Source organism: Asterias rubens, chromosome 6, assembly GCF_902459465.1.
Source record: "Asterias rubens chromosome 6, eAstRub1.3, whole genome shotgun sequence".
NCBI classification, from domain to species: Eukaryota; Metazoa; Echinodermata; class Asteroidea; order Forcipulatida; family Asteriidae; genus Asterias; species Asterias rubens.
In genome coordinates this window covers 12,448,453-12,457,968 of record NC_047067.1, presented here as the reverse complement: position 1 = coordinate 12,457,968, position 9,516 = coordinate 12,448,453, and the positions used below count along the sequence as shown (strand labels likewise).

The 9,516-nt window shown below is 37.9% G+C and overlaps 1 protein-coding gene across 1 annotated transcript in view; it reads right to left on the bottom strand.

Moving 5' to 3' along the window:
• Positions 1–6,115: 6,115 nt before the first annotated feature.
• The window catches only part of LOC117291515 (CUGBP Elav-like family member 2), a 97,847-nt gene continuing 94,446 nt past the window's right edge, over positions 6,116–9,516 (bottom strand). The window contains exon 20 of the mRNA XM_033773265.1: positions 6,116–7,406. The gene's annotated coding sequence lies outside the window, so the exon portion shown is untranslated. The remainder of the gene's footprint in view (positions 7,407–9,516) is intronic.

Below are 9,516 nucleotides of genomic sequence, written 5' to 3'. Positions count from 1 at the left end.
TTCATGACATTGTTTTACTCATTTGACCAACGCTGGAATGTGTGTTTGCCTTCAAAGACCAGACATTTGTTGTTTTGAACATTCCAATGTTAATTCTGTCTCGGCCCCCCACTAATTTTTTAAACAATCATGTTTGTTAACTAATAAGTCACGATGAAAAATTGTTTGGACCCCCACCCCTAAGGATGATGGAAAGTGATAAAGGTCTACAAATAATATCTGTAAAAAAAAATATATTTTGATGACATTTCCTGTGTATGAACACTATAACTGTAAACAAAATGTTAAAATTACTTTGTTGAAAAGCCTTCGATTTGTTTTCGATATTAATGATATTATGTTAAAAAATTATCACCGATTATTGTTCAGTTTTTTTTTAAGTTAGACAATTTTATAGATCACACAAGTTTCCATTAGGCGGCCATTCTAAAAGAGAGACGAAAGTAAAAAAACCAAAGAGATTCTTTTATCGGGATAATGTATTGCTTACTCATCATTTATTCCTGTCATTTCCCAACTTTACACTTTTGAAGATTCTTCAAATTTGCATGAATTATATTAAATTAATTTACAATAAATAGATGTTACAATATTTATGTGACAGGGTAAAATGCAATCTGCTCAGATTTGAGCGTTGGATTTGTTCCCCTCAGACAGAATGTCAATGATTGTCAGATATCATATTTTTGTTTTTTAATATAAATTTTGTACTGATCAATTCACAAAACGTACAAATTAATTATTTCATTTGATGAAATCTTTATGCACATCGTTGGCAAAAAACATACAATACACACCCCAAGTAATTAAACATGCTTCGTAAGAGTAAAACACAAGCACAGTGTGTGTGTAAACAACTACAGAGACACACCAAGCAAGTCAACATTATTAACACACTTATAAACACACTACACGCGTAATAGACTGTTGTAATAATGTAGGTAAACACGGCAGAATAGAAGTATAATACACTACTTGAAAACAGTCAAAGTGAAACAGTAGTTTTCAAAACCAAACAATTTAAACACACTTCAAAAATTCCAATGGCATCTGCATCAGAAACACTCATATGTTTTGGCGGTAATTTTTTAAAAGTTCAATTAAAAACTAGTACAACAAACCCAAATACTACAATACAAACAATTAAGTTTTTGTTTTTGCCTCTCAGCAAAGTTTCTGACTAATACAAAAACAATCTTAAGGTATACACTAATGGTGAATTTAGTATCTGAATTGAACATGATTAATCTACATTGGAAAACTGAATGGCAAGATAAGTTCTTCCAGGTCTTTTGAATGTTTTTGTTAAGGACATGATCAGCAAGCACATCACTTCATTAGACCCCTGGCATAATGCTCAACACTGCTGGCACACTAAGTTAACGCGTGTGTTTTTTTTACACACCAAGAGCAACTAGCAGCTGTCATTATAAACGGTATGCCTCCTTTTGCCTCAGTGAGGGCGCTGTTAGCAAGTGTGACGTCATTATAGACCTTTTCGCAAATACCATTGCACAAGTGCACACCGTTGAATGAGGTGCATTGTGGGATAGATATGGATCAAAATTGATCACCAGCTAGACCACAATGCATCTAATTCCAAGCTTAACGCGCGCGCCCCCGTATTTGCGAAAAGGTCTACGTTAAGGGTCTATTGCGGAATACCCAGTAATTGCTCTGGTCACCGTACCATGAAGAGCATATTTGAACTCTCTACTGCACAACTCATGTTTCATGCCTTGTCCGATTTTGAGGTTCTGACGCCGACATGCTCGGACACCCCTTTGTTTTGACATCCCTATTTTCTGACATCCCTATATGACAACACCCTATGTTCCACCCCCAATATGTTGTGACACCCCTACACCCTAACCCTATAACCCTCACAGTAAACCAACCATGTAGATCATGGTCCAATTTTAAGGAACTGCTTTAGGAGCACAACGTAGCTTAGCAAACAAAAAGTATGCTTAAAAAAATCAGCCAACCAGCCAAAAACACAATTCCACAAGTTGTGACTGGTATCTTGTTAATTTTTGATCAGTAAAAGAATTTGTAAAGCAATTTTGCTGTTTAAGCAGCTGTATGATATTGCGCCCAGGATGGGTTATCGGTACATAGGGGTGTTGAAACACAGAGCAGTATAGGTAATAATTTAGGGGTCCCTGCAATTGGCCACATACATCCAAGCAACCAAGACTGACCATTGACTACAAGCTAGACTGAATGGGTAAGAGATCAACAAGCGATTTGGTCCAACTTCTTATAACCATTCCAAGCCAAATGTTTTTGGTCTATGCAGAGACAATTTAAGGGTTAAAGCAGAGTAAATTATTGGTTTTATAAAGCATACATTCATTTCCATCCTCCATTACCAACCCATGAACATTTCATCACTCAAGGGCACAATTTTGATGTGGACAAGTTTTTATCTTACATGAAGTATTTCAGATGGATATATTTTTCACAAAAATATGGTTGTGGATTCATGTTTTTTTTCACAAAAATATGGTTGTGGATTCAAGTTTATAAGAAGTATGATTTCAGATTAAAAAATCATTCATTTATGATTTCAGTCAAATATCCTGACATGAAAGAGAAATGGTCACACATTCTTAATTTATATTATATGCAGTGCCCTACTTCTTAACTAAATTGTCCCCACTGGGGGCAATTATGCCTGGATTGGGACATAGAGTGATCCTAATTGAGACATACAGTGCTTTCCTATCAAGTAATAGGTATCAAATGAGTGACATATTCTGCAAATGGGCTTGGGCCACCAATAGGCCCTACTCCAAACTAACTGTGCAACACATACAAAGTTTGTCCGAACAAGACTCGATTGAAAAAGTTATTATTCTTGTCATGTCTGCATTCAGAAACCCAAGTTATCAATGCAGTGCAAGGAAACATCAATGGTCCCAAACTGTTTATATACTGCACACATGCCATGTCACAGCTCATGCTGCTGCCATTTTGTGCGGTCAAATTGCACAATATAAGCATGGTGGTGAATGCAAAGTGGTTCGAAATGCTCGTGGGAGGGAGGTTGAAAACCAAGATTTCTAGCTCAGATTGCGGACCCCCCCCCCCCAAGAAAGGTGGTTCTTCATCACACAAAGTGCATGCAATTGATACAATTTCACAGCCATGCTTAAATAAAGCAAGGGACCCCTGCTAATTTACTGTCTTTGAAAAGGACTTAAGGAGGTCACTACAGCAAGATGTATGATAGGACTGATCATTGGATGCTCAAAGAGAAACTCTTCAAGAAAAAGTTAATATATTATTTTTAAGTAAAAACCTGCTGCCGAGCTCAATGATGCATAAAATATACATGACTTCTTGGGAGCCAAAAGCTCGCCTCATGAATTCCACTCATTTTACAATGGCCAAGAAATTAAGTCGATAATCTTGTTGTAGAGACACTGAAATTTCTCCAATTATTCTACCAAAGTGTATTCCATTGTTTGAAACTACTGAAAACGTATCAAGAATTAAAAACAGTTAACAGTAATTTTTAAAAGTTCACAACCACTCCAAAAAATAACAATCACCTATTGTACAGAAAAATGAACTTCAAGCAAACAGCACATGTACTTTTCTGGGATTAAATAAAATAAACAAATAAAATTACATACTACTATCCTGTATAAAACATCCCTTATTAAGTAATCATGCTTTAAAAAATGTGTTTATTTAACCCATCATTATCAGAAAAAAAACACTTTTAATTTCATTGTTTGGGGGTATAACTACTTGTCCAGGATTAGTGTCAGGGGGGGGGGGTGAAGAGGAACATAGACAAACTCTGGCAGCAAATGACAAGATGTACGAATCAAGAGAATTTAGATACAATTCATTTTTTGGGTAAAAACACATGATAGAAAAGAGGGGAAACTATTTCGGTCCTTTCCTATCCAAAATCTGGAATGCAGTTTGACTATTTACAAAACATCAGTATTTGTATACCCCCTCCCCTTTTATCTTCAAAGTTGAGCGGAGCCAATTAAAATAGCGTGTCTAAAAATACGGCAATGGAATCAGTTTGTGAGAAATGACAAAATACAATCCAAGAGTGACCCGGAAGTAAAATTTCATTATAGAAAGGTTTGCGGTAACACCATGTAATGACTATCTCTAATGAATTGGGGTGGTTCTGAAAAAAACCAATGGTTTTCAACTCGACGTTTGAAACCAACGGTTCTTTTCAGAACCAACCCAACTCATTAGAGATAGTCATTACATGGTGTTACCGCAAACCTTTCTATATCGTATTTCCACCATGCAAAGTTTCAAATCCTACTTAGAATTTCATTGAAACAATACAAATAATGTCACAATTATCAGAGGAAATGTGTTTTTTTTTTAAAAGAGAAATGAGCATGCAGCTGCCATTCCAAAAAGTCACTGAATTTACACTGCTGTTAACAATACATGTACTGTACACTTTTTTATACACTGTCAAATAAGACAAATACACATAATATACACATTGTTATTAATTAACGTTTGTTTCAAGTATATCACAAAGCACAACAGAAGTCTTTTGAGTTATCAAAAGACATATATTACATTGGTGTTAAGGATATAAATAGAACCCAAAGTACTCCTGTGTTATTGACATTTGCAGTGAAGTGTGCATGTTGAGACCCGGGCACAATTTCATAAAGCCTGTAAGCATACAAACAGGCCAAGCACAGACAAATCTTGCTTAACAGAAGCTGGTTACCAGCCCAATTACATAAAACAACTGTTTACATTGCTGCAACTGGTGCCCCACTCATTGTTTACTTAGCAATTAAGCAGTATTTTCTGCTAAACAGCTTTTTCGAAATGGGCCCACAGTGCTACGAATACCATCATCTCCCAAATGGTGATCGGCTGTGGTAGGTACCTGTTATGCTGGTTAATTTATATTGATCAACCAATGTGGTCGATGGTTATACAAAAGAGTCATCAGCGATCTCCCTGAACAGTGGTCCGCTTGCCAATTGCTAGTTAATATAACTAAAGAGCCAGTTAAACTTATCTTCAAGTGGTCCGATTGGCTTTAGTATAGAGTTGAAAAATCTCTCAATTTTAGCATGGACTTGTGGAAATGCTTGATGACAAGTGAAATAAGAAGCTATAACAGGTCCTGGTTACTAGTCACTGAAATAGTAATGGACAAAAACTTGCTAAACACAGAATAGTATTCAGAATCAGGTTACCAGCCTAAATTACTTTAAGTTTGCATTTTTGTGACTGGTGCCCGACTCTATTTTTTGCTCAGCAAAGAAATTTGTCAATCAGTATTTTCTGCTTAACAGCTATATGAATGGATGTTTATTGACTCGAGAAAACACTAACTGATAACACACTCGGCATTCTCTGGGTTCTATCTCTTTGGTATGGTGAGGGTGTGTCTGAATCGGTGGCTAAAGCTATGGCTATGACTAGATTTCAGCATGATCATGCATTAAAGTATAGGATGTCCTTAGGAACCCCCTCAACAACAGTCATAGCCATAGCCGAAGAGGCCAATTCTGATCCGGCCTCAGATGAAATACACAGTTGTAGGTTCCTCTAAGAATGTATCTCTTCCCCAAGTAGGTCAACTAAGGAACATTGGTTACTAGACGATGACAATGGATCAACAACGGGAAAAGGAGACTGAATTTTTGAAAAGGGTTTTATATTGAGGAGATTAGAAGGCCTCCAAACTTGACAGAGGCATCCAGCATTAACCTATTGCCAGTGGTTAACGCCCGAGTGCCTCTTGAATGACTTCAAAGACGATGGGAGATTTTCGACAGTGGCGTAACCAGACATTTTAAAAATGGGATGAGGGAAACTAAAAAGACGAAATAAGTTCAAAAAGAAGTTTGTTTGGGGTGCTATTTCATGTATTCAAGATTCTTGGTTGCATATTTTCAATTCAAGCCCCCCCCCCTCCCCTCTGGTTACGCCACTGACTTTTGCCAACTCCAGGTGGCAGCAGACTGAATGGGTTAACCCACACAGTTTGTTATGTGACAACTGTCAGAACTTCATCTTACTGCTACCCATCATCTTTGAAGTCTCTTGGTTTAAAAATCTCACAAAGGTTCTTTTATGAATAAAAACAAAACAAAAAACACCATGACTGGCCCTTCAACAACGAAGGTCAACGCCTGCAGGAAAACCTTTGGTGAAATGATGATGAAGTCATTTATACTTAGATTAAAACACTATTCCTGGTATACTGATAAATACTCAGAACCGACAGTGCATTGATAAAAACTGATAAGTAATCAAAATGGTGGGATGAGGTTTAAATTTGTTTCATTTGTCATTGCATCATTTTGTTTTCTTGCGATGAAATCTGCCTTTGAATATTGCACTGTATTAAGAATGTAATACCGCATAAATACTCTGTATGTACAACCCTGTCAATTGGAATAATAGCCTGACCAGCTAAGCAGAACAAAATTATGCTAACTAGAATAAAGTTACCCGCCAAAATACCATGTCACATGTGCCAATTATGACTGGTATCCTGCTCATTTTTTGCTCAGAAGCAATATTTCCTGTTAAAGCAGTCGGTGAAATTGGGACCTGCAGCACTTGTCACTAATACCTAATGAAACTGGAGTGCCAGAACCTCCGCAAAGCTCATTTTGCTAATCTTTCACTTCGATTGTAGATGTTAAAAGCTTAACGGAAATTCCTGCCAAATTGATGCGGAAAAGAGGGGTCACATAATACGGTGCCTTCAAGGAACAATCTAATGATCCATCCAGGTAGTTACTGGTCGAGGCAACAACTTTTGTAAAAACAAACCCCTGAAATAACCCGAGCAGTAACGGGATACTGTCGCAGAAAGAGACATCTGCCCGGACACAGCACGGACAACGGTTTCCCATCCTCATATCCATGGTAACGCATCTCCATAGGCTTAATGTCCAATTACTTTGGCAACATAATTTGTTAATGCGTGGTTGCACCCAGCCACCATACTATTTTCCACTTGGTTACCGTCAGTAGTCCATCAGGCATACTTGTCAAATATTCAGAATCCCGTTCTGAATATTTCCCGCCGTTTTGTCAAGCGCAATTTTTTCGCCCGAGTGACCAAGATACACTTATTATCTTCTTTCCTGATGGCGGATGGAGGTTTCTTGGCTGATTTCTACCCAGGGTTGTGTTGATTTAGGGACTCATCTTTCCTTATCACACACTCTAATGATGAAAAGAACTCGATGCTATTCTGTCTGGTTCTTTTGGGGGGAGGGGGAGGGGCATGGGGAGAGGGGAAGGGGAGAGGGTGAAAGGGGCCTGGGGAGGGGGATGAAGCTCGTGAAACCCGTGGATATTCTGTCTGCAGCTGCATTGTGTTGTCATCACTAAAACAATGAACACCATTGTTGCATAGTAGAAGTCTAAATTCAGAGGAAAGAGAGAGAAAGAAAGAAAACCATTAAAACAAAATTGATTGTTGTGTTATCTTCACTTTGTTGTTGTTCCAGTCAATCATATTTCTTATTCCACACAGCCCTTGGGTAGGTGTTGGATTCATGTCAAGAACAACGGGGTCAAGTGAAAATCCCTTTTGGAAAAGTTGCAAATGAACACGATTAGTATTGTCATATTGAATAAAAAGAAAAGAATAGATGCAAAGGAAGTGGTTCAAGGCCTCAAGTTTTCCTCAAGGATTCTTTAGAAAAGGGAATCATAGAACAACACTAGCAAGTCCCCACAACTCCGTGTGCAAAGTTGTGCGCAAAGTTGTGCGTTATGTTGTCATGTAGCCTCTGAGAAAGACTCTGCTTATGTCGAAACAGGAGGCAATGATCAAACTGTTTTGACAATTTTGTTTTGTATTTATACCACATGTGATTTTGGTTGGCAGACAGCTAATTATAACTTCTTAAAAAAGAAAGGATAAGTTTCCTTTGTGGTCTGTGTGCTATTTGACAGGTTTATGAAAACTTTTGCTTTGAAAATCCGCTAAAAATCTATGTGTGATACGGTTCAGGTAAACCAATGCAACTTTCTCACATGTGCATTTGCAAATATATACTGTGTATCTGTCCGCCCTCTACACAGTATCACATCAAATTCGACCAGTTTGATGAAGGATTTTTTTTTCATCAGTGAAATTGCAACATTGTACAGTCTAGACCCCCCCCCCATCCCCACTCATGTTGACATACTGAATACAGCACTAATCACAAAATTCTTCGGTCTACGGTTGCCCTGGTAACCCACTACTCGGGAAGATGGTAAAATTAACATCAATTATTCACTTACCAAGCTCATAACCACCAAACCCTAATTACCTTTGGACATGCAATGCCTCTTGGTGTCCCTTGAACAAAAAGACTAAAATCAACCCAGACTACAAACAAAACCCCCATATAAACCCAAAACCCAATACATTTATCTAGATTCACCATTTATGGTTACTTTCTATCATTCCATATTGTTTGATTGGCTATGTGTAAACTAAATTGAAAATCATGTAAATTGAGGTGATGGATTTTGTAGGATTTCTTTAAGTTCAGCTCGTAAAACATATATATATGTTAAATAGATTATAAATAATCTATTTAGCATTTTAACTTTTACAGCAGCTGTATTATTTTACCTCAATAACAACTCCTCTCCAAGCTATGAATAATTTCATGAAAACATTAATCACAAGGTGCATCCCAAAATAAAGACCCCCTCCCCCAACAAAAACCTAACCCAGACCCAGACAATCCGATACTCCAACTCAGCATTAAGCCAAAGTTACATTGCAAAAAAAGATTACGCGAGGTTTGTGGTAGCACTATTGTTAAGGCCCAGTCACACTGCAGCGATAACCAAAAAGAGGAAACAACGATAAAGACGAAACAGCGATAACGGTGCAAAGAAAACGCATTCTATAGACCCTTACCATGAAATAATATGTAAATTGCACATAGCGCTTGCGCACTAAGGTTTTGGTTGACAAAATGAGGGAACATCGCGCTGTTTTGTACACGGCTAATGGGTGCGTGACGCAGACGCGATTGCGAGTCGAGTCTGCTTAGTGCACAACTCTATGGCGTTTGCCAACCAACAGGGTCTGTACGCATGCGTTAATGTAATTAGCATATTTCATGGGACGGGTCCATTGGTTGAATTGCTCCACGCAGAATACGCCCCCGCTTACTCGACCAATCGAGGGCGTGCATTTTTAACGTTCTCGTTTTCGTTATCGATGCTTGTGTGACCAGGGGGCCGATTTCACAAAGGTCTCAAATTGATCGTAACTTCAAATCAATCGTAGTTGCTAAGTAAAGTGTGATGTCACAATACAAATCTCTATGGTGATACTGAAAATTTGTCTTGCGATGAATTTTATTGCTTTGTGAAATCGGCCTCTCAGGCCATAAGTAGTGTTCAACTGTTGGTTCTGAAAAGAACCGATGGAGTCGTCAACCATCGTTTTTTTTTTTAGAACCAGCATACTACTCAAAAGAGCTGTACACATGGTGCTACTGCAAACCTTACCTTATCTTA